The 27198-nt window shown below is 37.6% G+C and overlaps 1 protein-coding gene and 1 long non-coding RNA gene across 9 annotated transcripts in view; one reads left to right on the top strand and one right to left on the bottom strand.

The window, feature by feature from the left end:
- Positions 1-12504, bottom strand: part of PCMTD1 (protein-L-isoaspartate (D-aspartate) O-methyltransferase domain containing 1) — a 65592-nt gene extending 53088 nt beyond the window's left edge. For 3 of the 5 annotated variants that reach the window (XM_059166471.1, XM_059166472.1, XM_059166470.1), the window contains exon 1: positions 12278-12408. The gene's annotated coding sequence lies outside the window, so the exon portion shown is untranslated. Of the gene's footprint in view, positions 1-12277 lie in introns of all 5 variants that reach the window. The other 2 variants (XM_059166473.1, XM_059166469.1) reach the window with 2 other exon arrangements.
- The window catches only part of LOC131826845 (uncharacterized), a 210681-nt gene continuing 195936 nt past the window's right edge, over positions 12454-27198 (top strand). For 3 of the 4 annotated variants that reach the window (XR_009351777.1, XR_009351775.1, XR_009351776.1), the window contains exon 1: positions 12454-12749. This is a non-coding gene — a long non-coding RNA (uncharacterized LOC131826845). Of the gene's footprint in view, positions 12770-27198 lie in introns of all 4 variants that reach the window. The other variant, XR_009351778.1, reaches the window with a different exon arrangement.

The raw sequence follows: 27198 nt of genomic DNA, 5'->3' as shown, positions 1-27198 counted from the left end.
ATTCAATTAAAACACAGAAAACAATTCTACTTCCTGTATCAATTCCTACTGATGGGTAACGTTCAGCCACAGCATGAGCAGATGGTGCCAAAAAGACACTGCATGAGAAAAGAGCTTTGCTTCTAGGTCTGGTGCACTGCTTGGCAGGCTCCTGCAGTCCTTAAGCATTCTCCACCAATACACTCCCACAGTGCACAATAGCCATCAGCTTCCCCCAGCGCTCTCCCTTGGATCTTGTGCGGAAGACAACCTTTGGTAAAACATTTCTTTGTGAACATCTTTCCCTGGTATCAGAAAGCAGATGTCTGGCAATTCCATTATGGAGGCACCATAGCAACTTCCTTGCCATCCAGTGAGCCACACATCCTCTCAAAAAGGTCCAGATCTCAACCCTGGGTGGGGTTCTTCCTTAGGTGCTTAATCTTGGTCCTTAGGGGTAGAACCTAATCCTTGTATCTTTTTCCATATTCTGTATTTTTCAAAAAGATTTTATTTTGAAAGAGGGAAAGCATGGAGTGGGGGGAGAGAAGTAGAAGGAGACAGAGAATCTCAAGGAAATTCCACACTGAGTGCAGAGCCCAACTCAGAGCTCGAGCTTACAATCCTGAGATCATGACCTGAGCTGAAATCAAGACTGGGATGCTTAACAGACTGAACTAACAGGCACCCTATTCCCATATTCTTTAGAACTCTGTTTACTTACTAGCCAATCCTGTTATTGGTAACATTTTTTTACATTAAACTTTCCCTGTTCATATTATCCTGTGTGGTTTTTCCTTCCTGTTTGAGCTAGACTGATACAGTGCTGAAAACCATTAAGATGACACTCAGGTCAGTGAGGGAATGAAGAATAAGCAAACAGGCAAAAAAATGAACTGTGAAAACAACAAATCCTGACATGCTGCCAGCCAAAACATCCACAATCCCTTGGATTTTATTTAAACTGCTATGTCTTGAAAACAAATTTTTTTTAACTGCTAAGTATTTGAGTGTGTTTTATCTTAGTTTCACGGCAAAATGTTGTCACCAGCTTTTCTGTGCTGAGAGCTGTCCATCCTGATCAGAGAGGAACATTAGATAACCAAGTGACTTTGGAGTACCGAACGGCAGCAGCTGCCCCTTCTGCCATCTTAAATTCCCTACTAGGAATCCATCACTGTCAAACTTTCAGACAGGAGGATGACTTAGTGGCCTCATCTACTGGGAGTCAGCTTAATCATGAGCTTGTTAAGAGAAGCACATGATCGGGGCACCTGGATGGCTCAGTGGGTTGAGCCTCTGCCTTCGGCTCAGGTCATGGTTTCAGGGTCCTGGGATGGGCTCTCTGCTCAGAGAAGATCTTGCTTCCCCCCTTTGCCTGTCTCTCTGCCTGCTTGTGATCTCCCTCTGTCAAATAAATAAAAATTCTTTAAAAAAAAAAAAAAAAGAGAGAGAAGTACATGATCTTTCTGGTGCCCATTTCCCCTCTATAGACTTCGGTGATTATTAGCACACCTGAAAAAGGACAAAATAAAACCACTGAAAAACTCATTAAATTTCATGTATGCATGGTAGGCAAACTAAAAATAGGAGCAGACTACAAAAGAGCAGGTTAAGAGAAAACCCAAATTCTTGAAACAAATGCCAGGGATATAAGCAATTATAAAGGTTACTTTTTCTTCTTAGTGGCATTTCAAAATGAAAGAAAAGAGCATCACAAATTTTTTTTTTTTTTTTTAAGATTTTATTTGACAGAGAGAGATCACAAATAGGCAGAGAGGCAGGCAGAGAGAGAGAGAAAGGAGGAAGCAGGCTCCCTGCCAAGCAGAGAGCCCGATGTGGCACTAGATCCCAGGACCCTGAGATCATGACCTGAGCCGAAGGCAGAGGCTTAACCCACTAAGCCACCCAAGTGCCCACAAAATATTTCTTGAAGGATACCTGGGTGGCTCAGTGGGTTAAGCATTTGCCTTCGGCTGAGGTCATGATCCCAGCATCCTGAGATCAAGTCCCACATCTGGCTCCTTGCTCAGCAGGAAGCCTGTTTCTCCCTCTGCCTGCTCTGCCTGCAGCTCTCCCTCCTTCTGCTCTCTCTGACAAATAAATAAATAAAATCTAAATATATATTTATTTCTAGGGAAAAAAAGCAGAGAAACAGAGAAGGAAAACTAAAGATATAAGCTGGCACTAAAAAATTCAACAAATTTATTGTATCACTCATTCAGCAGAAAATAATTTTGGAAGAACTCCATAGTAAATGACACTAAGCAAGCCACACTTAGCTTGCTACTGTACTACAAATCCAATGCAATGGGCCCCAAAGAAAAGAGGTAATTGCCAGAAAAACAACCTTATGTTGCTTTGGGGTTTTTTGGGTTTTTTGTTTGTTTGTTTGCTTTTGTTAAGATTTTTATTTGACAGAGAGAGTGCAAGCACATGCACAAGCAAGGGGGAGCTGGAGAGGGAGAAGCAGGCTCTCTGCTGAGCGGGGAGCCCAATGCAGGACCCAATCCCAGAACCCTGGGATCATCACCCAAGCCACCCAGGTGGCCTAAAAGCCTTATGTTTCTTTATGGTATTTGTTTTATTTTAAGGTATGATGGGTTGGAAGGCATACCTGTTTTGAAGGAACAAAAATACTTTACAAAATAGTAACCTGTAGTGACTTCTCTTATCTCATTACCTTACTGTAATTTCTCCAAACATGTTTTACAGCTGGTGAGCCTTAGGTAAAAATTCATTTATGTGCATTTATAGGGAACACACAGGGAATGCACAGCGAATGCACTTTCCTACTAAGAACAAAACATACGTACAACTTCAAGTATAAGACTCTTGATTCCCAACTGGAAACACTCACATAGCAAACTGACAAGGATCCCAGCTTTCTAGCAGAAAAGCAATGTCATGGCTGTTAATTTTGTCACTGCCTTTCTCCAACATAATAGCCTCAAGGACTTTAGGATAGGTATGTAGTTCTTCTTCCCCTCCTCTGATGATTCAAAATCCTCCTCCTCTTTCGCAGAATTTCCCAGTGCATTTATTAAGTTTCTAGATTAATTTCACAGGGGAAGGGGTTCCTGCCATCACTTCAAATTATGTCCAAACCCAAAACCTTCTATATAGCCCACCTCTCACACTAGCTACTGTATTCAATTACTCATATTCCTCTTTATTGAAAATCCTTTTCTGTCACTATCCTTATCAGTATTAGCTAGAGTACTGTAACTAACTGCAATTTAGTTTTCATACTTGTGGTTCTCCCAACTTCAATACTATCTTGTATACCATTCTGATTCACATGCCCAATATAACATTTTTATCATTAAGGATAAGCAGCAGCTCCAAAAATTCCAGGAAACTGCAAAAATGAGAAGAAATCCTACCTGACAGGGGTTCAAGTCCATCATCATTTAAACCAAGTAGCACTAGTTTTATCAGTTTTATATATGTCATCTTAGTTATTTTGTGGGGGGAAGGGGATTGCTTAGCAATCACTTCCCTAAGGGATCAAATGGTCTCAAAATACTTAACTATATTAGTTTTCTATCATTGCCATAACAAATCACCACAAACATTAACAGCTTAAATCAACACAAATTTACTGTTTTACAGTTCTAGAGGTCAAAGGTATGATACAGGTCTCACTGGGCTGAGATGAAGGTAACAGAAGGGCTGAATTCCTTCCTGAAGGCTTTTAGAGGGTTTGTTCTCTTGCATTTTCAACTGTTTAGTGTCCATCTACTTCTCTGACTCATGATCCTTTCCTCCATCTTAAAAAGCCAGAGTCAGACTGAGTCCTCCCCAGTCTTCCACTTTTAAGGAACCCTGTGATTACACCAGGCCTATCAGGAAAATCCGTAATAGTCTTCCTAATTTAAAGTCAGGGGATCAGCAACCTTAATAATTCCCCTTTGCCTGATTAGGTAACATAGTCACAGATTCCAGGGATTAAAACATGAGCATCTTTGCAGGGGAAGAGGCATTACTTTTTACTACCCTACCCAAATTGTATTTGTCCTCAATCTCCAGCAGAGTAGGGAATCAAACAAAACCAACTTAAACATGTAATGTGCAACCCAAGTCCATCCTCACCTGTCCTATTTGTCCTATTTCCACAGCACCCCCCCCCCCCCAGATACAGGAAAGGAAATGAGAGATCACAAGGATAATCAGTGCAGAGAGATATGCTCTCATCCCTTGAAAGAACTTGGAATTCATTTTCTCTTATATATAATGTGTGGTCACATTCTTAAGAGAGGACGAAGTCCTCTAACTGAATCAATAATAACTACACAATAGACTAACTGTAAGAGAACCTTACAAATACCCTGAAATTAAATTCGAAATACCAACTGGAAACACTGTAACACCATCATCAACTTTTTTGTCTGGTTATTATTATGCCATGTATAATCATTTCTCTTAGAAAATATATATCCAGTCTTAATAACCCTTGAATACAGTATTACAAAAAACATGCAGTATTTCTAATACTTTATACCACTGGGAAAATTGTGCCTAAATTAAACCTGAAGCTTAAAAACCACTTAGGGGTCAGTACTGCTTAAGTCTTGATCTTACTTTTAGAAATGTGGAAAGTAATTACGTGGATTCATTCTGTGTGCTTACAAAAATTCAGTTCAACATAAGCAAGACACTGTACATGATAGTCCACACCTTTCCTTAGCTGTTGGTACCCACCAAGATTTGTAGCAGATTCAAAATTGTCAAACTTTAATGCAGTAGGATTCTAGATTGGCCTCAAGATGGAGCAGCAGCATCCTTTTAAAAATAGACTGCCCTACAGGTAAATGTTTTCAGTCTGTCACTAAAAATGAATGGAAAGACAAACTACCCATATTAAGACATTTAGGAACAGTACTTGATTTTAATAATGCTCTACACAACAGAGGGTACTAATGGATATAGAGGGAAGCAAGACACAAAGCCTCTCAGAATTAACTACAAGATATACCATCCCTGGGTGGTAACATTCCTGATAATCCTGTACTTTTTAAACCATATTTTCTAGTTTTTCTATAGTGAATTGCTACTGTTATTGTTTAAAGGAAGAAAAGCAAAAACAAATAACCTTTTTATATAGTATGTCTACAGTGACTATAACATGCATGTTAAGTGTACAGAATCACAGGTGCAAAGAGCCACTGTTCAAAAAAAATCTAAACTATGTAAAGTACCATCTAAAGTATATACAGTATTGGGGTGCCTGGGTGGCTCAGCAGATTAAAGCCTCTGCCTTTGGCTCAGGTCATGATCCCAGAGTCCTGGGATGGAGCCCAGCATCCATCCAGGCTCTCTGCTCAGCGGGGAGCCTGCCTCCCCCCACTCCTCTGCTGGCCTCTCTGCCTACTTGTGATCTCTTGCAAATAAATATATAAAATCTTTAAAAAAAATAAAGTATATGGAAAGTAAATGGAAGCAAATGGAAATGAGATATCTAGCAAACATCTAAACACTAATTTTTAAATGCTAATTAGAAAAATACTCAAATTACATAATTAGGAGAGAATGACTGAAAAATGACAAAGAAAACACTTGACTATTTAGTAAGCCATATAGTACTACTTAAGGAAGAAAAAAAAAAAAAAGCCACAGGTTGCACAACCTTAAATGACTTGTCAGGAGTAACCTGATAGAGCAGCTACGGAACCTCAGTAGCTGCTACACTTCACACAATACTCTGTATTTATAGCACCCCTGGTCTGAGAGAATCAAAGGGCATTCACTATTTACGCTGTATTCCACCATCACCTTATTCGCTTGTTATTCCATTCGGTTCTGACTTCCAACATTCCCACCACTCCAACAGGATTCCAAATGACATTCTTGAATGAATGTGTTATTTCTGTTTATACGTAAAAATCTGAAAGGACTCACACTACACTATTAAAAAAACATTACCCAAGCAACCTATGATGGACATATGTGGAGGGGGAGACGTGCTGAGGAAGGAAACTTTCTTTTAACTTCATGCATTTTAGTAATTCAAATCTTATCTTTCACATACAATAATAATACAATAAAAAATTAATGACCACATCAAGTATATTGCATTGTAGGCCATGATATTTCCTTCCAGATAATAGAAGGAATTTAGTTCATCCCCTGAACAGCTTTATTAAATATATTATTAGAGGCCGCAGTCTCAGAGACCAGTTTCCAGATATCAAGGATTACTTCTCAGCATCAAACTTCTACTAAACACATCCAGGGCTGACCTTTGTCCAGATCACACAACTGGTCACAGGAGCTACCCACCAGCACTGCCATCCCTGGTATTCCAATTCAACCGTCACCTCTGAATTCCAGCAAGCATTTTTTTAATGATTCTCCATTTCTGCCTTTTCTCCATTCACTTAGCTATTAATCATCCAGGCCAGAAGAGATATCCATTTTATTCCCCACCATGAAACATTCATTTCAGCTTTCAAGCTTTATCTTCCCCACAAGGAAAGAACTGCTAGTTTTTATTTCTCTTCCTTCAAAGTGTTGCTTCAATGGATGTAACGGTAAAAATCTGAAAGCCATCTAAATGCCCACCAACAGAAAATACGCTTAAATTAGTATATATATAATCTATATATGTAAACTATGTAGCAAATACTTTGAGGACAAAAAAAATTTTTTTTAAGAATGAAATGTTTCATCTACAAACAAGGAATATTAGTGATAAATCAAGTGAAAAACTGTGCAGTGCACCTCATCTTTACAGAAGCAGAAAGAGCATATTTATTCATATGTACTTGCATACAATAAATTAATGTTTCTTTTACATCATTCCAAAGATGAATGGCTACCTCCTAGTGGGGAAAGTAGGACACTGAGGGAGGAGACATGTCCAGTTTATAAAACCTTTTGTATGTTTAAAATTTGGACCATGTAATCATATTACCTAATTTTAGAATCAATTATTTTAAACTTGCTTCAAACTCTTATCTTCAAAGTATCTTCCCTTATATTCAAAGTATCTGCTATTAATTCCTCAAAGTTGAGAGCGGATAAAACTGACAACCTTAAGAATCAACCTCATTCCTTTATAATCAAGCATTTCAGTACTCCAAAGGAAACCCCAAATGTCTGCCCCAACACCATCACCAAGATATCCTACCTTATTAATTTCTAACAGCAAAAGTTATTTTTATTTAATAAAGCAATAATTACTTATTAAGTTGCTAAACTGTAACACAATATAGGATGCAAGGATATAAGACAAATATAAAATTGTAAACTTTACATGGTAACCATTAACCTTGATGGATTCAAGTATGTCTGAAATTTCACATGAACTATTTAGAAAAAGCAAGGATTTATGTTATTTGTGCGAGGGCATTTCAGCTATCATATAGTTGGAGATTCTTGATGTTACCCAAAGGCAGAAAATGACACTGCAATATAGGGAAAGTTTTATTCTACCTTTCATATTCATATAAGCATTTTAAAAACAGAGGCCAAAGAATTATGGTTAACACTGCGGAATTCAACAACATGGGAAAGAATTCAAATATCAAACCATTAGTTTTAAGAATGAGTAACACAGACATGTGAATACAGAAAAATAAAACAGCATCTTTTAAAATAAACAATTTATCATAATTACCTAGTGAACTTTCTGAAAATAAAGAACTCATTTGATAGCCTAAAACAAGACAATCTGGTTTTGTTGCATACACAATTAAAAACTTCAGTTAACTACTATATATGTCATCTAGCAACTAAAATCAAATACTACTTAAATTCCATGATCATTTTCATATTCATTCACATATATTTCCTGAGCATCCGTTGGGAGATACAACAATAAGAAATGGTTTCTGCTTTCAGGCATTTTATAATTCAATTACTGTTAGGGCACTCAAAAACTAATTCAGAATAGAAAGTCATCATCAAGAGGTAAAGAAACTGCACAAATAAGAGAAGACCTTACTACCTATGAAAGCAGAAAAGGGGCTCTAGGGAAAGTCTGTGTATGAGCTAGCCTTTTAGTTGAAAGACTTCAGAAGGCAGAAATAGGAATGGGAAAAAATTCCAAGTGGAGATGCATAAGAAACCAAAAGTTTACATTCCTTCTGTTCCAGACTACAAAATACAAATACTTCTGCTCCAGAAGGAATGTAAAAATTAAATTTGAGAAAGAGCACGGAGGCCGAATAATGGAGTTTCAAAAAGCAAACTGAGGAACAAGGATTTCATTCTAGAGTTGATCAGGAGACGCTCCACAGAACCATGGTGGTCAAGAACACAGATTTGGAAGGCTTAGGATTCAAATTCCAGCTCTTCTACCTACTAGCAACCCTGCAAGCCCATTTAGTCTCAGTTTCTTCATCTGTAGAGTGAGAAAGTAGTGTCTACAACATAGAACTATTTTGAGGACCAAATCAGAATAAAGCATTCAACACAAAGACTGACATAAGAAACATTCAGTAAGTGTTTTTTGTTTTGTTTGCTTCTGTCAGGCAGAGAAAATATGATTAGGGCTGTCTTCAGGACAAATAATTTGATAGCAGCATGCATGATAAATGGCACAACCCAGAGATTAGGGATGTCTTATTAACAGTAGTTGAGGCAAGGGTATTATAAGTATTCTCTTGCTGGGAAAATGAAAAAGCAGCAGGAGAACGTGATTCCTGAACCATAATGCAATAAAATGACTAAGAATTTCTGAGAAAGGGGGAGAGTGATGAATCAAAGGCAACCTTTGATTTTAAGTATAGATGATTAAGAAAATGTTAAGATCATTAATATAAACAGGAAAATGAGGGAGGAATTAAGTTGCAAAGGAGAATGTTTAATTCTGAATCTACAGATTCAAGATTACAAAATGCCAGTTACTTGAAGAGTTTATCATGGAGAACAACAAAAGGCAAGTCTGAAGCTTAGGAAAGACAATGGTGAGGCTGGTGATGCAGAACTGGAGCTTTGGCAGGGAAGCGAATGAACGGTGGAAACCATGGGTGTGCACAGGACTATAAAGGAGAAAATACAATTCTAAAAAGAAGTGAGGACTCAATCTAAAGTAATACTTGTATAAGTGCGAGGAGAAAATGAACAAAGCCACAAGGTGTAAGTCTGAGGTGCTGGCCTGTACAAACTACGGGAAGACAAGGCCTTGACAGCACTTCATATTCTATAACTCTTTAGATGCTCATAATAATTTAGATTATAAGCAGACTTATGATTATGTGCTTATTATAGGATTTTAAGAGCCTGCAAGTTACTGAAAAGTGTTAATTATTCTGACTCAACCCCGAGCAGGACACAGCTAACGCAGTATAATTATAATCAGATATTTTTCTAGTATCTCAAAGCTCAAAGTATTAACGTCTAAGTCCTCATCTTCCTTAACATGCATCCACACATTTGACTCTATTGATTACCATCATTTGAGGAAACTCCCCACCTCCTTCCTAAGACAGCCAATTCTCAGGTTTTCTCCTATTTTGGCTTCCCTTTCATCTTAACTAGTTTCTACCTAGAAACAGAACCATCAGAAAGCAACAGTCCTCTATGCAATTCCACAGTAGTTGTTTTAAACATCTAGGTTTTAAAACCCAACTAGACGGGCACCTGGGTGGCTCAGTTGGTTAAGCTACTGACTGTCTTTGGCTCAGGTCATGATCCTGGAGTCCTGGGATCAAGTCCCAAATCAGGCTCCCTGATCAGCAGGGAGTCTGCTTCTCTCCCTCTGACCCTCTCCCCTCTCATGCTCTCTCTCTCTCTCACTCACTCACTCTCTCAAATAAAATCTTTAAAAAATAATAATAATAAAAATAAAATACATAGCTGTCATATATGCTGAGAACACAGAACAGATTAATACACCAAAATGTTAGGAGCTATACTTCATTAAATTGTCATAATGTATTTTTAAGAGACTACAAAATACTAAAATGAAATAAGCACACTTTAATCTTATTACATTAGTTTATACTAAAGTGCAACTGGGTTCATAAAAATGCTACAGGAAATGAGATTACCCACCCCAGTTTGTAAGGAATAAAAATACCTGTAAGAGCTACAATTTACTATAATATCCAAATTTACCCCGGCATCAAACAGAGTGACTAATACAAAGCCCCTTCTTCTTGGTCAATGGCACCAGCTCAAGGAATATTTTAATAACACAGCACAGAAACCTCATCTAAAACAATACCATAGTTTCATACTATTTATCCTTTAGGCTATTTTTCAATACATGATTATATTCAGGTCTCTATTTTGCAAGGAATATCTCCAAGGCAAAAAAGAGGGAAAAACTCTAAGATCACAATTTTATAAGGTAGTTTTCATTAACAAAAGGCAGCCTGGCAGAGCAGAAAACACAGGTTCTTGGCTTAAGCCTGACTCAAATGCAGTCACTACCACTAAAAAGCTGATGAGATCTTGAGCAACTCAATTAATCTCTCAGAGCCTCTGTTTATTAATACTTAGATGGGGAGAATGTCACCTATGTTGTTAGAGATAAATAGGAAAAATATTATTACCAGCAACTATAACTTAAATGCCACAGACACTGTGGTTCCTTTTAAACACAGCTTCCCAAATAATTACACAACAGGACCGAAGATTTCAGGCTACATATTTATGCTTAGAACCAGACTTCTTTGTGATTATCTTACTCAGTTCTATGTTTTCCCTAGAAGTTGGCAAGAAGACGCACACAGTACATTTTTAATAAATACATGCCACTGATTAGATCAACAAAACCTCCAGCTCTTCTGCACACAAAAATACAAAATGTAATAGGGATTTCCTAGCTTTCTGTCTTATTTAATAGTAAGAAGTATAATATAATAAGCTTACAGCTTACTCCCTATGGTCTACTATCAAAATATTTAGTTCCTGGCTCTTTTGAGGTTTTGTTTTTTTTTTAACCTGTCTAAAATACAAACTTCTAGGCCGCTGGTTTTCTATCTTCAAACATGAGTAAGTTGTTTAAGAAACTGAATTTGTTTTCAACTGACCACACAGAATTCAAAATTACCTTGAAAAATGCACTTACCAAAAACAAAAAATTACTATTTTAGTAACCTGCTTTATGAAATCATCCAAACCTTGTAACCTACCATAAACTCCGTGTAAACGTAATTCTTAACTTGCCTAATACATGAGTATCTCCATCTGGCCTCAGACAACCTATAAGTTTTGCCACATTATGTTTCAAAATAGTAAGCTGTAGCCCTTTTTAAAAGCTTATATAATAAAAGATTACAGAAAAACTGGAAACAATGTTCAGCAGTAACACACACACACCTTATGTGGTAGCTTTTAAAAAGAATGAGGTATGTAATAAAATCGAAGAGTATCTCTGAGTATCCCTTGGCCAAAAGAAGTATATACTATATATGATCCCAATTTTGTTTTTAAAACATACTTACACAAACAGAAAAATCCTGAATGGCTAATAAATACCACACTTGAAGACTGGTTACCTTGGGTAATTAAAAGAGGAAAAATGGGGGGGGGGGCGTGGGGAGCAGACGTCTTCATTGTTTAGCTGCTTAATTTTTTTCTTAAAGAGCACGTAGTACTTTTGTAATTAAAAAAATAACCGGGAAAAGAATAACCATTGGTAGGACTATACTTTTTCCTCCGTACCCAAATTCTTTTGGGTAATTTTTAAAACATAGTTACGATTTCTCAGTTTTAAAAAAAGAAGACATACAAAAACACAGTCATGGAAGTTAAAAATGAAAAATCTTGGATTTGCAAAATTACTCCCCCTGGTTCCACTCTTGGGTCCTCTCTACGCCAATGTTTGAAATACCCTAAGGACGGGTACCACACTTAAACAGTAGTAAACGCTCAAACAAAAAAACAAAGTAAGAAAATGTTAGCGCCTGCTCTAGCCTCGTAAATCCTTTCGCAGCCTCAACCCCCAAGGCTTCCCCAAGCCTACGTAGGCTGGATTCTCTTCCTTCAAAATCAAAACAACAACAGAAAGTCACGGGGTGGAACTGAAAAGGCCCGCAGGGGCCTGTGGGTGTCTTCGGACCGTGGTGTCTAGGAGTCCCGGTTCCCGATCCCAGGTCAGAGACCTAGGACCGTCAGCCCCGACCTCCCAAACCCTTCGACCCCTGCAGACTCCCTCGACCACCCTGGACTCCCAGCCTCTTCGACCCTGCCGAGCCCAACCCCCAACCTCCCGGCCCCCCTGGAAACCCTCAGCTTCTCCCGACTCCCCAGCACCCGAACTCCCCGACCACCCCCCTCGCCTGCCCCAGCACGCGGGATACGCCGACCCGCAGGACCCCGAGTCCACAGGCACCAGCGTTACCTGCGGCGAGGCTGTCCGTCTGGCCCGCCGCTGCGACGCACAGGGTCAGGCACTAGGACTCGGCGGGCTCCACAGCAGCCCGCCTCCCCCACCGCCACAACAACGCCGCCGCCGCAGCCCGGAGGAGGGGCGGGGCCCGGATCCGCGGCTGGGGAAGCCCGACAGTCGCGGCCTCGGGAGTTGTCGGGAAACTGGGCATGCGCAGAGAACACCGGGCGCAAGGACTGCTCTGGGAGGACGCCGAAGTCAACAAGGCTAGGGGGACGCCCCCATCCGGCTCCGCCCCCACAGGGATTGCTCCGCCCCCACGCCCAAACAACGCGAGGTTCTGAGGAGACCTGGGGACCGACAACTTTTGGGAGAGATCGCGCGAGAACAGGGCCTCAACCTCCCCGCCCCCTACCCCGCGTCCTTACGCTGGGGTACCGAAGAGCCGCTGAGAGGCCGTCACCCGTGGCGGAGTGCACTTGAGGTTGGAGAACTGGCTGTGAGGTGGCTGTTCTATTTCGCGATGATTCGGAACAGGGCATCTAGGTGTCGGAGCATCTTCGAGGGTGCTTCCCCGCGGGGTAACTAGTGGAAAGTGCTCACCGATTTATCTGAAAAGCCAACGACTTTTCCCAAGATTGTGCCACGGGAAAGTGTCCGTTTAGCATCTAGAAGCTTCCCACCTCCCGGTGTTAGCGCTTTCGCCGTCTGGCCCTCGCGTGGGCCGGTGTTCTCGGCCTGGCCTGGGAGTTGATCCTGTTCCCGTAACTAACGCGCGTTCAGTACTCAACAAACTGAGTACCTAGAAGCGGCGAAAATGTATGCCAAGCAAGTTTCTCGTGGCTGGCCCAAGCGTCGCACGGCCCGTGACTGGAAAGACAGGGTTTTGAGGGGAGGGATTAGCAAATTGAGAAAGGGAGAGGAGAGCAAGGTCTGCAGAGCTGAGAAAATGTTGCCCCATGAACCTAGGCAGTAAACAAGCTAGTTCGATTTCTCAGTGGGGTTTAGTATGCCTAAAATGCACTATGTCTTCCAAGTACGGTAATTTCTGTGCCGGTGTTCTGCTTTCTTGACTCACATCTTTGAGTGTATGTGCCATTCCAGCCCACTAGGAGGTTTGCATTGTTCGAATTCTATTCGGTTTTGATTTTCAGACGTATTCGTGGTTGTAGGCTAGCTACCTTTAAAGGTAACCAACGGTAAATTAGAATTAAAACGTTCTTGATGCCCAGGTTGCTATTTCCCACCGTAGTTGATTGTGTGCAAAAGTGATTAAATAATATATTCCTAAAAGAAGACCATGCAGTCAAGGTTAAAGGTGACATTGGGAAGTGAGAATTTTTCAAACAAGAGAAAAGTTACTGCTAACCTGGTCTGCCAGCAATCCAACAACCTTGTGTTGTTTTAATGAACTTTGTTTTATTTAATATGAATTCAAATACAGTGGACATTTTGCTTCTAACTGCAAAATCTATTTACTTGCCTTCTGGATTAGAGAGAGCCCTTTGGTCACAGATTTTTTGGCCCTTGGCCTGGTTCCAGGGCTGTCCTCTAACTGTGGTGGGATCATGTAACAGTTTTAACAGGATTAGCTTTCTGCTACCCCAAGCAGGAATTTTAGCTCATGAAAATACCTTACCACAAGCAAATTAAGTAGGAATGATTAAGTTAGGAAAACAGTTAAAATCTTTAAATAACTGCTATGGCCTTTCCCCCATTTTTTCTCCTTCACAAATTTATTTTTCTCTATTCTGTTACAGGAATTTTTCAGAGTTCCAGACCTTTTTTCTCTTCTTCCTCTACTACATTTAAATTGATCACAGGTTATTTTTTATAAGACTACTAGTAAGTACTTTGTTAATAAACAGGAGTAAGCGCTATTCTTGTGGGCAAGTAGTTGAAGAGCAGTAAGCCATCATTATAACTTCCTGTGGTACACACATCTCCTGATGTCACCCCATCTCCACCATTAAAACTATTTCTGATTATTCCTGTATTTAGCGCTTTTCATATATAATTTACTTCTGGTGAGTGTGTGTGTTACTACTAATATATAATCCACAAAGGCTGGGCACATGCCCACCATGTTCACTATTGCTGGAAAGCCTAGTACAAAATCTGCCTCAGTGTTGTTACTCTGTATTTGTTTAACAGGTAATTTAAATTTTAAGTTATTTCATCATGTAGAATTACTTAGAGATTTATTTAGCCTGGAATTAATTTAGATAATCCAAAAATAATTATTTTGGAGGTCTTGGTCTACTGTTGCAGCAAGTCTGGTCCTTGCAACAGAAAATAGTAACTTAATTCTCCATACCACGTTGTTTTCAATTTTAATGTAAAGCAAAAAAATACAAAGCAGATCCTTGTGAATACAGAGTACTGGGTAGGCAGGAGCCTTGTATTATTAGAAATGCTTTGACTTGAATTCCTAAGACATTCAACGGATGCTTATTAAATTAAATCAAACTCAGCATACAAACTACTATCAACATACAAACTACTATCAACATCATAGCACTTCACATTTCTTTCTCACAGGCATGGCAGAGTTGCTGCATGTTTCTTAAGCCTCAGAATTTGAGGTCTCCCTGTGTTGCCCATATGAACGAATCATCGAGTTATTTGCAAACACCTGTGTTGCATAATAGGCCTTGGTTTTGGTTTAGAGTGCCAAGTCTAGCCTCTGAGGCCTGAAAAAATTTCCTTATACCTTTCATTTGACCTGCAGTGTCTGGGGAAAACCCAGAACTAAATCCTACTAAATATGGAATTGTTTTGTTCTACAATTTTATTTCCTTGTACTATTTTCAGTACAGTTACAAGTCCCTCACCTCCTGCCCCCCCAAAAAAACAAAAACAAATACTTGCTCTCTAAAGAGATTTAGTTTCACAGTGCTTCTTTTTTTCTGTTTAAGAAACAAAACATAGTAACATTTCCTTCCTGATTTGAAGAAACGTAAGTGTAGTTTGTGGGAAGAGGATAATGTTTTCTAAAGTAGAACTAGAATTTGAAAATGGGGGAGGAAGCTTAAGACCCTACATTCCAGAAAAGTAATATCTATGTAGTTTACAAATTGAGGAAATACAAAAGTCTTCGAGCTGACAGATAAAAGGGAATCTTCTAACTTCCAACTTTTGTCTATTGCCACTTACACTTTTTACTTTAGTTACAAGATCTCTCCCTGATACTGTATTCCACTTTTGTGGAATTCCACTTATGATTACTTCACATAGTGAGCAACATTGCAGTCACCAAAAGGTGAGAATACTCCATTCTTGGTATTTCCAATATCTGTATTGTCCCCTCCTAAGGCAAATTTACTCTTTGCTCAAGGACCCAACCCAGCAGTTTTTCCTTTATGAGCTTTTCTCAGGACCTTCAAGCACAATAGGATATTTTGTTGCTGTTCTTGTTCACATGTAAAGATGATATCTGTGATTGTGAATGTTACTGAAAAGACAACCCAAGAGATCCTTTCCACATTAGAAGGTTGCCCAGAATTAGGCACTCCTGTACCTTTAGTGGGCCTTAATATTTAGTAACTGTTTATTTTCTTTACTTTCCCCTCGGGAAGTAACTAACCAAAATGCCAAATTGATCAGTAGACCCCAATGTTTTCCAGTTCTTCCAAACTATTCTGTATTTCCTGAAACTTCTAAATGTGTTTTAAAAAGCTGTGATAAAGCTTGTATAAACTTATAATCTTTAAAAAAAAAAAAAAAGGAAATAAGAAGGAACGAAGGAACAAAGCTGGAACATCAAAGTATACAACTCTTATGAGACCAAACGAAAATATAAATATACATGTTTTGTCAAGTCCAACCACCTCCCTCCACCAAAAATATTCAAAGCAAAATACTAAAAAGCAGAAAAGTTGCTTTTAGCATCTCAGATTCACTAAGCATTAAAGTACTGAAAATAAAACTGCTTTCCCAAAATGAAATAATTATTTGGAAGTAATAACGTAAGTACCTTTTTTTTTTTCAATTTATTTAAACTAAAAAACAAGTCATCCGTTTCTCTCGCCCTCTACCATCACCAATATATTCTCTACATTTCTGAACTTGTTTTAATTTATAATTTATATTTTTTTAGATTCCATGTATAAGAACTCACAGGGTATTTGTCTTTCTCTGTCTTACTTATTTCACATAGCGTAAAACTGTAAGGTCCATCCATGTTGTCACAAATGGCAAGATTTCCTTTTCTATGGCTGAATAATATTCCATTTTATAATATACCATTGTTAATTTTTCCATCTGCCCATCAGTGGACACTTAGGTAGTTTCCATATCTTGGCTATTGTAAGGTTGGCTGCAGTGAACATGGGGGTGCATTTATCGTTTCAAGTTAGTATTCTTGCTTTTTTTGAATAAATACCCAGAAGTGGAACTGCTGCATCTTATGTACTTCTATTTTTAATTTTTTTAGGAACCTCCATACTGTTTTCCATAGTGGCTTCACGAATTACATTCCCATCAACACTGCAGAGTGTTCCCTTTCCCTTTTCTTCACAACCTCACCAATACTTACTGTTTCTAGTCTTTTTTATAATAGCTAACCTAACAGGTGGGAGGTGATATTTCATTGTGATTTTGATTTGCATTTCCCTGACAATTAGTGATGTAGAACATATTTTCATGTCTCTTTTGGCTATTTTTATGTCTTTGGGAAAATGTCTATTCAAATATTCTGTCAATTTTTAAATTGGATTGTTTAGGGTTTTTTCAGTATTAATTTTTAAAATATATTTTGGATATTAGCCACTTGTCAGATACATAATTTGCAGATACTATCTTTCATTTTCAGTATGTTGCCTTTTCATTTTGCTCATGGTTTCCTTTGTTTTGCAGAAGCCTTCTAATTTGATATAGTCCCACTAGTTTATTTTATCTTTTGTTGTGTGTGTGTGTGATAGTTGGATCTCAGTTCCAACTATCACTGCTAAGACAAGGTTACCACCTATTTTTCTTTCTAGAGGTTTTATGGTTTCAGGTCTTAGGTTCAAGTTTTTAATTCATTTCAGTTCATTTTTGTGTATGATGGGAGATGGTAATCCAGTTTCATCCTCATGTGTGGCTGTCCAATTTTGCCAACGCCATTTATTGAAGATACTATCCTTTTCCCATTGTATATTCTTTCTCTTTTTTTTTTCTTTCTTTCTCTTTTTTGACATAAATTAGTTTACCATGTATGGGTAAGATTATTTCTGGACTTTCTATTCTGTTCTATTGATCTATCAGTTTTTGTGCTAATACTGTACTATTTTAATTACTCTAGCTTTATAATATAGTTTGAAGTCTGAGAGTGTGATGCCTCCAGTTTTGTTCTTTACCAAATTTGCCTTGACTATTTGGGATCTTTTATGGTTCTACACAAATTTTAGGATTGTTTGTTCTATTTCTGTGAAAAAGTGCTGTTGGAATTTTGATAGAGATTACACTGAATTCATATATTGCTTTGGGTAATATGGGCATTTTAACAGTATTATTTGAATCCATGAGTATGGAATATCTTCCCATGTATTGTGTCTTTTTCAATGCCATATAGTTTTCAATATACACATCTTTTGCCTCCTTGATTAAAAAATTTATTCCTAGGTATTTTATTCTTCTTGATGCAATTATAAACAGATTTTTTTTCCTAATTTCCCTTTTTGATGGTTCATTATCAGAATAGGTCATTAACAGAGTTTGTTGTTACACACTTTGTATCTTGCAACTTGACTGAATTAATTTATTCTAATTTATTCTAATATTTTTTATTGAGTTCTTAAAATTTCCTGTAAATAATGTGTCATTTACAAATAGTGAGAGCTTTTCCTCTTCTTTTCCATTTTGAGACTTTTATTTCTTTTTCTTGCCTAATTGCTCTGGCTAGGACTTCCAATACTGTACTGAGTAAAGCAGCAAAAGTAAGCATCCCTGTTTTGTTCCTGAATTTAGAGGAAGAGCTCTCAACTTTACATTTTTTTTTTAAGATTTTCTTTATTCACTTGACAAAGAGAGATCACAAGTACACAGAGAAGCAGGCAGAGAGAGAGGGAAGCAGGCTCCCCACTGATCAGAGGGCCTAACAATGGGGCTGGATTCCAGGACTGTGGGGTCATGACCTGAGCCGAAAGCAGAGGCTTTAACGCACTGAGCCACCCAGGCAACACTCCACTTTACATTATTGAGTATGATATTACTTGTGGGCTTGTCATAAGTGGTGTTTATTATGTTCAGTAATATTCCCTTATACCTGCTTTGTGGAGAGTCTTTATCATTAGTGGACATTGAGTTTTGTCAGATGCTTTTTCTGCAGATGATCATGTGATTTTTTAATCCTTCATTTTGTTAATGTGGTATATCACAGTGACTGATTTTTGGATGTTTAACCATCCTTGCATCCCTGGAATACATCCACTTGATCATGGTGTATGATTCTTCTAATACATTGTTAGATTCAATTTTCTAATATTTTGTAGAAGATTTTGTAACTGTTTTCATGAGGGATGTTCACCTATAATTTTCTCTTGTTGTGGTATCCTTGTCTGGTTTTGGTATCAGGGTAATGCTGGCCTTGTAAAATGAGTTTGGAAGAGTTCCCTCCTCAACTATTTTCTGGAAGAGTTTGAGAAGGTTTGGTATTCTTTCTTGAAGGTTTTGTAGAATTCACCAATAAAGCTTTTGTTTTGGGGGAGATTTTTGATTACTGATACAATCTCCTTACTAGTAATTAATCTGTTCAGATTTTCTATTTCCTCATGATTCAGTCTTGCTAGATATATGTTTCTAGAAATGTGTCCATTTCTTCTAGGTTATTCAGATTGTGAGCATATAGTTATTTATTATAGTCTCTAATGATACTTTGTGTACCTGTGTTATCAGTTGTAACATCTTCTCTTTCATTTCTGATTGTATTTTATTTGAGTCCTTTCTCTTTTTTCCTTGGTGAACTTAACTAAAGGTTTGTCACTTTTGTTTTCCTTTACAGAGAACCAGCTCTTAGTTTCTTTGATCTTTTCTATTATTTGTTTAGTCTTTATTCATTTATTTTTGCTCTTTATCATTTCCTTACTTCTTACTAATTTGGGGCTTCTTTGGTTCTTTTGTTGTTGTTGTTGTTCCTTCAGGATAATTAGGGCATTTAGGTTGTTTATTTGAGGCTTTTCTTGTTTTTTGAAGTAGGCATTTATTTCTATAAACTCCTTTCTACAACTGCTTTTGCTGTATTCTATAAATTTTGATAAGTTACATTTATATTTTCATTTGTTTCGAGGTATTTTTTTATTTATTCTTTGACCCATTGGTTGTTTGGTAGCAGGTTGTTTTAATCTGCACATTATTTGTGAATTTTCCTGTTTTCTTTAGGTAATTAATTTCTAGTATCTCATTATTGTGGCTAGAAAAAGTATTTGATATTATTTCAATCCTCTTATACTTATTAAGTCTTGTTTTGTGGCCTAACATATGATCTGTCTTAGAAAATGTTTCATGTGCACTTGAGAAGAATGTGTGTTTTGTGCTTTTGGATGGGACAAAAGAACTTTTATTGCTTCATCTTAAACAATTGAAATAATTGTATATTGAGTATATAGTTATCTTTGCCTGTTTTTTCTCTTGCCCTGGAATTTGTCTTCCATGCACATATCAGATTCTGCTTCTCTCTGTAATAGCTTAAAAAGTTAAAACATTTCTTTATGATGAAATGTACATTGTTTCTTGAAAACAGGCTGTTTTGGAACTCAAATATGAATGAATATGTGTTTTTCTTTTTCATTAGAATAACAATTTAAGAAAGGGATTGCCCTAATTTGCTAACTATATATTGTAAGTATATGTTAAGCTACTAACATAATAGATATAATGAGGATGTTATTTTATTGACAAACAGTATTTAGGATACTCTATATCCATGAAAACTTACAACCTCTTCTTCTTCCAAGTTTTTATTATCTCTTTTCTCAGGGCTATCCAGCACTAATAAACAGAAAAAGTAGATTATTCAATTTTCAGATATCATTAATATTTAAGAAAAGAGAAATATAACTCATTGGATCTGGATTCAGATCCATTTTTAGTTTTTGTTTTTGTTTTCTTAAATACCAAGGCTTATCCCAGAGAACTGCATATAAACAAATTCTATTAGAAACTTAAAGAGTTGGGACGCCTGGGTCGCTCAGTTGGTTAAGCAGCTGCCTTCGGCTCAGGTCATGATCCCAGCGTCCTGGGATCGAGTCCCACATCGGGCTCCTTGCTTGGCGGGGAGCCTGCTTCTCCCTCTGCCTCTGCCTGCCACTCTGTCTGCCTGTGCTTGCTCTCGCTTCTCTCTCTATGACAAATAAATAAATTAAATCTTAAAAAAAAAAAAAAAAGAAACTTAAAGAGTAATGGCATATAATTTTCAAATTTGTAAGGTCAGTCCTTTACTGAGGTATTGAAGAGAAATAGTGGAAGCATATTCATTTCCGTATTACCTTTTCCTTGGTACCATGAGATTTATAATCTGTAAATAAAGTACTACATTTCTCCTCTAAGAAGGAGGAGACACAGTAAGGAGGAGGGAAGAAAAGTAAGGAAGGGAGCAAAGAGAGAAGAGAAAGAAAATTAAAAACTATTAATACTTCCCATTCCCTTTGTTGTTTTTTTTTTTTAAAGATTACTTATCATTTGAGACAGCAAGCAGGCAAGAGAGAGCAAAGAAGGAGGGAGAGGCAGAGAGGGAGGGAAAAGCAGGCACCTCACTGAGCAGGGAGCCAGATGTGGGACTCTATTCAGGACCCTGGGATCATGACCTGAGCCAAAGGCAGAGCTTAATGCGACTGAGCCACGCAGGTGCCTACTCCCATTCTCTATTTAGTAAAGTTACTAATAGGCCAAATTAGTTGATCTTTCTTATCCTTTTGTATTGCCTTTTCCATATTATCTTGTTTTAAACTTCTTTTATAGCTGTGTTCATATTTAATTTGTTGACAGACCTTTCCAGATAGGTTGTGAGGTTAATAGAGGCCCAGGGCCTAGCACAATGTCCTACTCATGATCAGTGCTTCACAAAAAAAAAAAAAAAAAAAAAAAAAGTATTGAGTGGAATTTCCATAATATATAAACTTATGGGGGAGGGAAGACAAACTTATTCATTCAATAAGTACTTAGAATATAAGATATGCTGAGCATCTGAGATATAGCAGATACTATGTCAGCAAAGTCCCGTGCATTCTTAAGTACGTATTTTAACGCAGCTGTACATAAAACAAGGTGAAATTATGGAATACTAATATAAAAATTTTTAGAACTGAACAATATCTTAGAAGCCATTTGGTGAGCTCCTCATGTTTTACAGATGGGTTGAGTATTAACTAACTTGGCAGTTATACTGGATTCAACATTAATAGGATATTGGAAATTTTTCTAATAAGAGGAAATAACAGAATTAACAACAAAAAGAATTTTCTTTCAGAAAAATATTTCTAATTTATTGTGTCGAATAAATAGGGACTTTAACTTTAACACTATTATGATTTTTAAACTACATAGATGCGGCACCTGGGTGGCCCAGTTGGTTGGGTGGCTGCTTTTGGCTCAGGTCATGATCCTGGAGTCCCAGGATGGGTCCCACTTCAGGCTCCCTACTCAGTGGGGAATCTGCTTCTCCCTCTGACCCGCCTTTCTCTCATGCTCTCTCGCTCTCGTTCTCTCTCTTTCAGATAATTAAAATCTTCCAAAAAATAAATAAATAAACCATATAGATGCTTTCCCTTCCTTAAAAATTCTGCTTATAAACTAAATGGATCAAAAACTATAGATAAAAAATATTTCTGAATTGTTATTTATTTAAATTTTCAATTTTTGAAGAATCGGGTTAAAAAATCAACAAACATATTCTGGGAAGCTATAATAGGTGCTGAAGCTATATAACAATATGTAACATAATTGCTTTCTTAATAAACTTGTACTAAAATAAAATAAGAAAATGACCCATGGCATAATAAAAAGGGTACAAATAAGATGCTATTGCATCATAGAAGTGCTCCATGGCAGAAATCTAATTTGAATCAAGATCTAAAATTTAGGTAGAACTTTTGCATTACAAAGATGAAAGCAGTCATTTTTAGGACAGGAAATAGCATAAAGAATAACACTGAGGGGTACCTGTGTGGCTTGGTCATTAAACGTCTGCCTTCAGCTCAAGTCATGGTCCCAGGGTCCTGGAATCGAGCCCCCACAACAGGCTCCCTGCTAGAGGGAAGTCTGCTTCTCCCTCCCCCTTACCTCTCCCCTGCTCGTTCTGTCTCTCAAAAATAAATAAAATCTTTAAAAAAAAGTATAACATTGAATAGAAAATTTATGGTGCATTTTCATATAGTAGAGATAAAACTCATTTAGCTACAATATAAAGTGCAAAAGGGATAATAGGAGCCAAGTGTGGAAAAGTAGATTAAGATTTTGGTAGATTTTGGTAGTCATTAGATTTTATGCATCAGGCAGTGGGAAGCCATACTCATTTTTATTTATGTGTAATTGATTCTAGTGCCTTAGAGCTAAAAAATCATACATAGCTGTTGTTATTAGGTCAAACCATTTGAGAGTTTGCCTTAGTGATTCATGGTATATATGAAATTACTGTGTGTGTCTCTCTCTGTGTGTGTGTAAGCTATGGCATTAGAATTCTGAAATGAAGATGATAAATTACTAGGCCAGAAGCCTGACTGACTTGATCAGATACTGAACCACAGTAATGAGTCCAAGCACTGAAGTGATAACTAGTATTTATAGATTCTTTCTGCTCTAAATAGGTTGATCATGTTGAACACAGTAATTATGAGGAATTGGCTGGAACCAATTGGTCTTCAAATAGAGTATTTTTAAAAATTCCACTAAATGGAATAGTTTGCTAAAAATAATATTAAAAATAGGGGTTGTGGCAACAAATCTATTATTAGGACAGAACAAAATCTTTTAAATGAAAAATCCTAAAGCCATCCCTTATTCTAAATTATCAACACCATTCCTTTTAGATGCTGAATAAATGCTGGATAAATCAGAATGTGATTTAAATTCAGTGTCCTTTCAAGGAGACACTTAAAGAGTCTGGTTGACACCAAACATTCTGGAAAAGTGTTCAGTGTTGCCCAATTGGAAGGTCATGGCTAAGTGATAAAGGCAATCCAAAAAGCACAAATGGTTGGATCCCACGGCTTCCACTGCTTCTGCTGCCAGTACTGGCTATAAATCAGTGTGTAACATGAGCAGAGTGTGTCACAGTTTCAGAAACAGTTCCCTCAAGCTGCCTGAGACTATGTGTGTATATCCCTTTAAAGTTTCATCCATACCTTGCCCAGCCTTTTCTCTACTTCTCTAGTGTGTCCTATTCAATCCAGCACTCAGCTAGAAGAACTATATTGGAAAGATCATATGATAGGAGAAAAGAATTCATATCAAGATGCTTCATATATAAAATCAGCTTGATATCTCTCCAGGAATCTTTTTATTTAGAGAACTCTTAAAATGTAAAATTATTACAAAGCAATTAAATAATGATATTCTACCAATGATTTCTGGCCTCAGTGGTAAGCTACTGCTAGATTGTTAGAGTCAGGAGGACTTCTGTTTTCTTAGCTTCCTTCAGTTTCTAATTAAAAGACTGCAAGATGAAATATATCTCTGAATATTTATCTCTAAATATATCTCTGAAATATATCTATGAACTAATTGTTCATATTTTTGTTCTCTAATTTTTCCTTTTTTCTTAATCTGTTTTAGCAGGTAGCCAAGTTGTGTGATTCTTTGCCTTGTTGTAGAGGTAAAGTTATTGGCAAGGCAGAAACCAGACTTGCTTACACAAAAATAACCCTCCTACCCCTCCCCAGAAGGGGAATGAAAGAGATGACTCTGGATCTAAGGAATAGCAAAACAAAATAAATACCTGTTTACCAAGCAGTTCCCCAAGCAGGAGGCAAAGAAAGAGATGAGAAAGTAGAAGAAAGAGCAGAAAAAGTAGATGCACAGTATATACAGAGAGGCTGGATTTTCAGACTTGGAGTTTGCAGTTTTACCACATTTTTCTCATGCCCCAAAGGTAGGATGGAATAAGCAGAACCTCCAGAACTAAAAGGTCCACAAAAGGTGGGACAATGGGCATTTTGGCAGTAACCACTATGAACTGATGGCTCATGACCACCGAAGACTCCATGATTTGACCATCAATAAGACCCCAGAATCCTGGAGATAGGAGACCTGAAAACATTTCTTATTAGAAACTTATTTATTTATTTATTTATTTATTTTATTTTATTTATTATTTATTTCTAATAAATTTCTAATAAATTTCTTATTAAAAATTTCTTATTAGTTCCACAGATCCTGACCACAAACTCAAAATTAATTTGACTAGAAAAAAGTTTTGACTGTATTGTTTTATGGCCTAAAACTTGCACAATATGTTGTTGTAACTATGTTCCAACATGCCACAGGAGAATATTCTTGGAGACCTCTGGCAGTCAGTTGTTCTTTGCTTTTACTTACTACATGTTTAAGGTGACCATACATCCACATTGTTCAAGACAGTACCAGTCAATGACTGTTGTCTTGTTCTAATTATTAATAATGTATCCTTTTACTCTCAAAGATGTCCAGGTTTGAATGATAAATTATACGGCTTTATGATAATAACTGATTCAACTGTATCGGTCTCAATAGGCCAGATTATGCTGTTCTAACAAATAACACAAAATTGCATTGGCATAGCACCACAAAAGTTTATCATGTGATATTTTAGGCAGCTGTCCTCCATGGATAGGGTCAGTATTCCAGACACACCATATTAACACATGCTTTCTGCACTTTTTATAATAGGAACAGAGAGCTCTTGGAGTGTCTTATGCCAGCAAATAAGTAGTCCAGCCTGAACATGACACACATCATTTCTGCCCAGAACTCATTGGCCAGAACTTTTCACAGGGCTCAATCTATCTGTAAGGAGGTAGGTAATTTTCCCATTTCCACAAAGAAAACACCAAAATATGAGGATGAAAAGTCTCACTGTTAGATACTCAAACAAAAAGCCAAGTGCCAAGGGGCATGTTTATTATTTGTATTAGAAAGCTGAAAAATATACTCTCACATGGACTGGTAACTTCCTTTGCCACTACCTTCATGCTTAGTCATAATCTTATTAACAATGACTCTCTGAGGATCCTAGTCCCAGTTCTTAAAGATAAGAGAGTTTAAGGTTTTGCTTGTCACTAAACAAGAAAGTCAACAGTAGATTAGAAAACAGTATCCCAAATATAAAGATCCTCTTAGTCTGATAGCAGTAGCAATAAAAAATGGAAGTCATAAAACAGAAATACACACTGTATGAATATATTTGTATTGCATAGCTCCCTAACAGTGTGGAATAAAAATGATAAGCTAATTCATATACATAAACTAATGATCTACTGGTATATTTGTTGTGAAAATTAACCATTTATTGTGACTATTGAGAGAAATTTTATGCTTCAGTAGAAAATTATAGCATACCCTTTTGGATTACTGGATTCTAGTCCTGTTCATTATCTTTGAGATTATTTTGAAATAATTGCAGAGTCACAGGAAATTACAAAGTAGTGCAGAGAGTTCCCTGTACCTTTTACTTGGTTTAATATCTCATATATTTATAATATCAAACCAGGAACTTGACATTGTACAATATGCATGTGTGACTCTTCTGCTTGATCATGTCTGCTGTTGAAGCTCTTTATTGCATTTTTCATTTCGTTCACTGTATCACCTCCAGAATTTGTTAGGTTCTTTTTTATGATTTCTATCTCTTTTTTAGACTTCTTGTTTTGTTTGTGTACTAGTTTCATGATTTCATTGTTTATCAGTGTTCTTTTGTAGTGTCTTATGCCAGCAAATAAGTGGTCTCTTGTAGCTCACTGAGCAACTTTAAAGCAATTATTTTGCATTCTTTGTCAGGAAATTTGTAGATCTCCATTTTTTTGGAGGTGTTTACTCGAAATATATTGTTTTTTCAGTGGTGTCATGTTTCTTTGATGTGTGTGTGTGTGTACACGCACACTCTGTGGGGAGCCTGCTTCTCCCTCACCCCCCTGCTTCTTGCTTCTCCCTCAACCCCCTGTTTGTGCTTTCTCTCTCTCAAATAGATAAATAAAAAATTTTTTAAAGGAAAAAAAAAAAAAAGAACAGTCACCGCTTGCAGACTTTTTGTATTGGCCTGGTAGAGAAAGACCTTCACCAGTAGTAGGTACAAGACTGCCTGGAGATAGGGTACACAGCAGTCACAGGCTCAGCATCAGTATAGAGAGGTGTGGGGATCACTATAGGGGTTCTTTTTCTGGGGGCTTGTAATGATACTGTTTCAGGGGGAGTGCAGTGCACCAGGCCTGGAGGTGTGTTATGCAGTAACTGAGCCCTGGCAACAGGGTCTCTGGGCTGGCTCCAGCCTGGTGGGAGGAGTGGGTGCAGAGGCAGCTCCAGTTAGGGAAGTGTGGTGCTCAGCAGCATGGTCTTCGGGCAGTTTCGTGGGCATCAGCAAAGACTGTGGGAGTCCTCATTGGCAAAGGCAATGAGTGTCTGCTGCAGTGGTGAGGGCTGCTGGGGTCTTCTAGCTCTCACCGCCTACCACAAGGGAAGTTACAACTGAGGGGATCCCTCTCCACACCAGACTGTACTGGGCTAGAGAATGAGGCTAGCACAGGTAAAATCCTTCCTGTACTTTTCTATGCAGCTGTTCTTAGTTTTTATGCTCCAACAAGTGGCTGCAATTTCTTAATTGTACTCTGGAACTTTCCCAAAGCTATTTTCTTCTATAGGTAGTTGTTCAGCCATTGTTTTTGTGGGGGGAGGCAATGGGGATGGGACCTCCTAACCTACAGTCTTGCTGACATTGCTTCTATATGTATAACTGTATGTAATTTTATTACATGTGTAGATTCCTGCTA

Source organism: Mustela lutreola, chromosome 3 (assembly GCF_030435805.1).
Source record: "Mustela lutreola isolate mMusLut2 chromosome 3, mMusLut2.pri, whole genome shotgun sequence".
NCBI lineage: Eukaryota > Metazoa > Chordata > Mammalia > Carnivora > Mustelidae > Mustela > Mustela lutreola.
The sequence above is the reverse complement of the archived record's forward strand: the minus strand, read 5'-3'. Positions and strand labels throughout refer to the sequence as shown.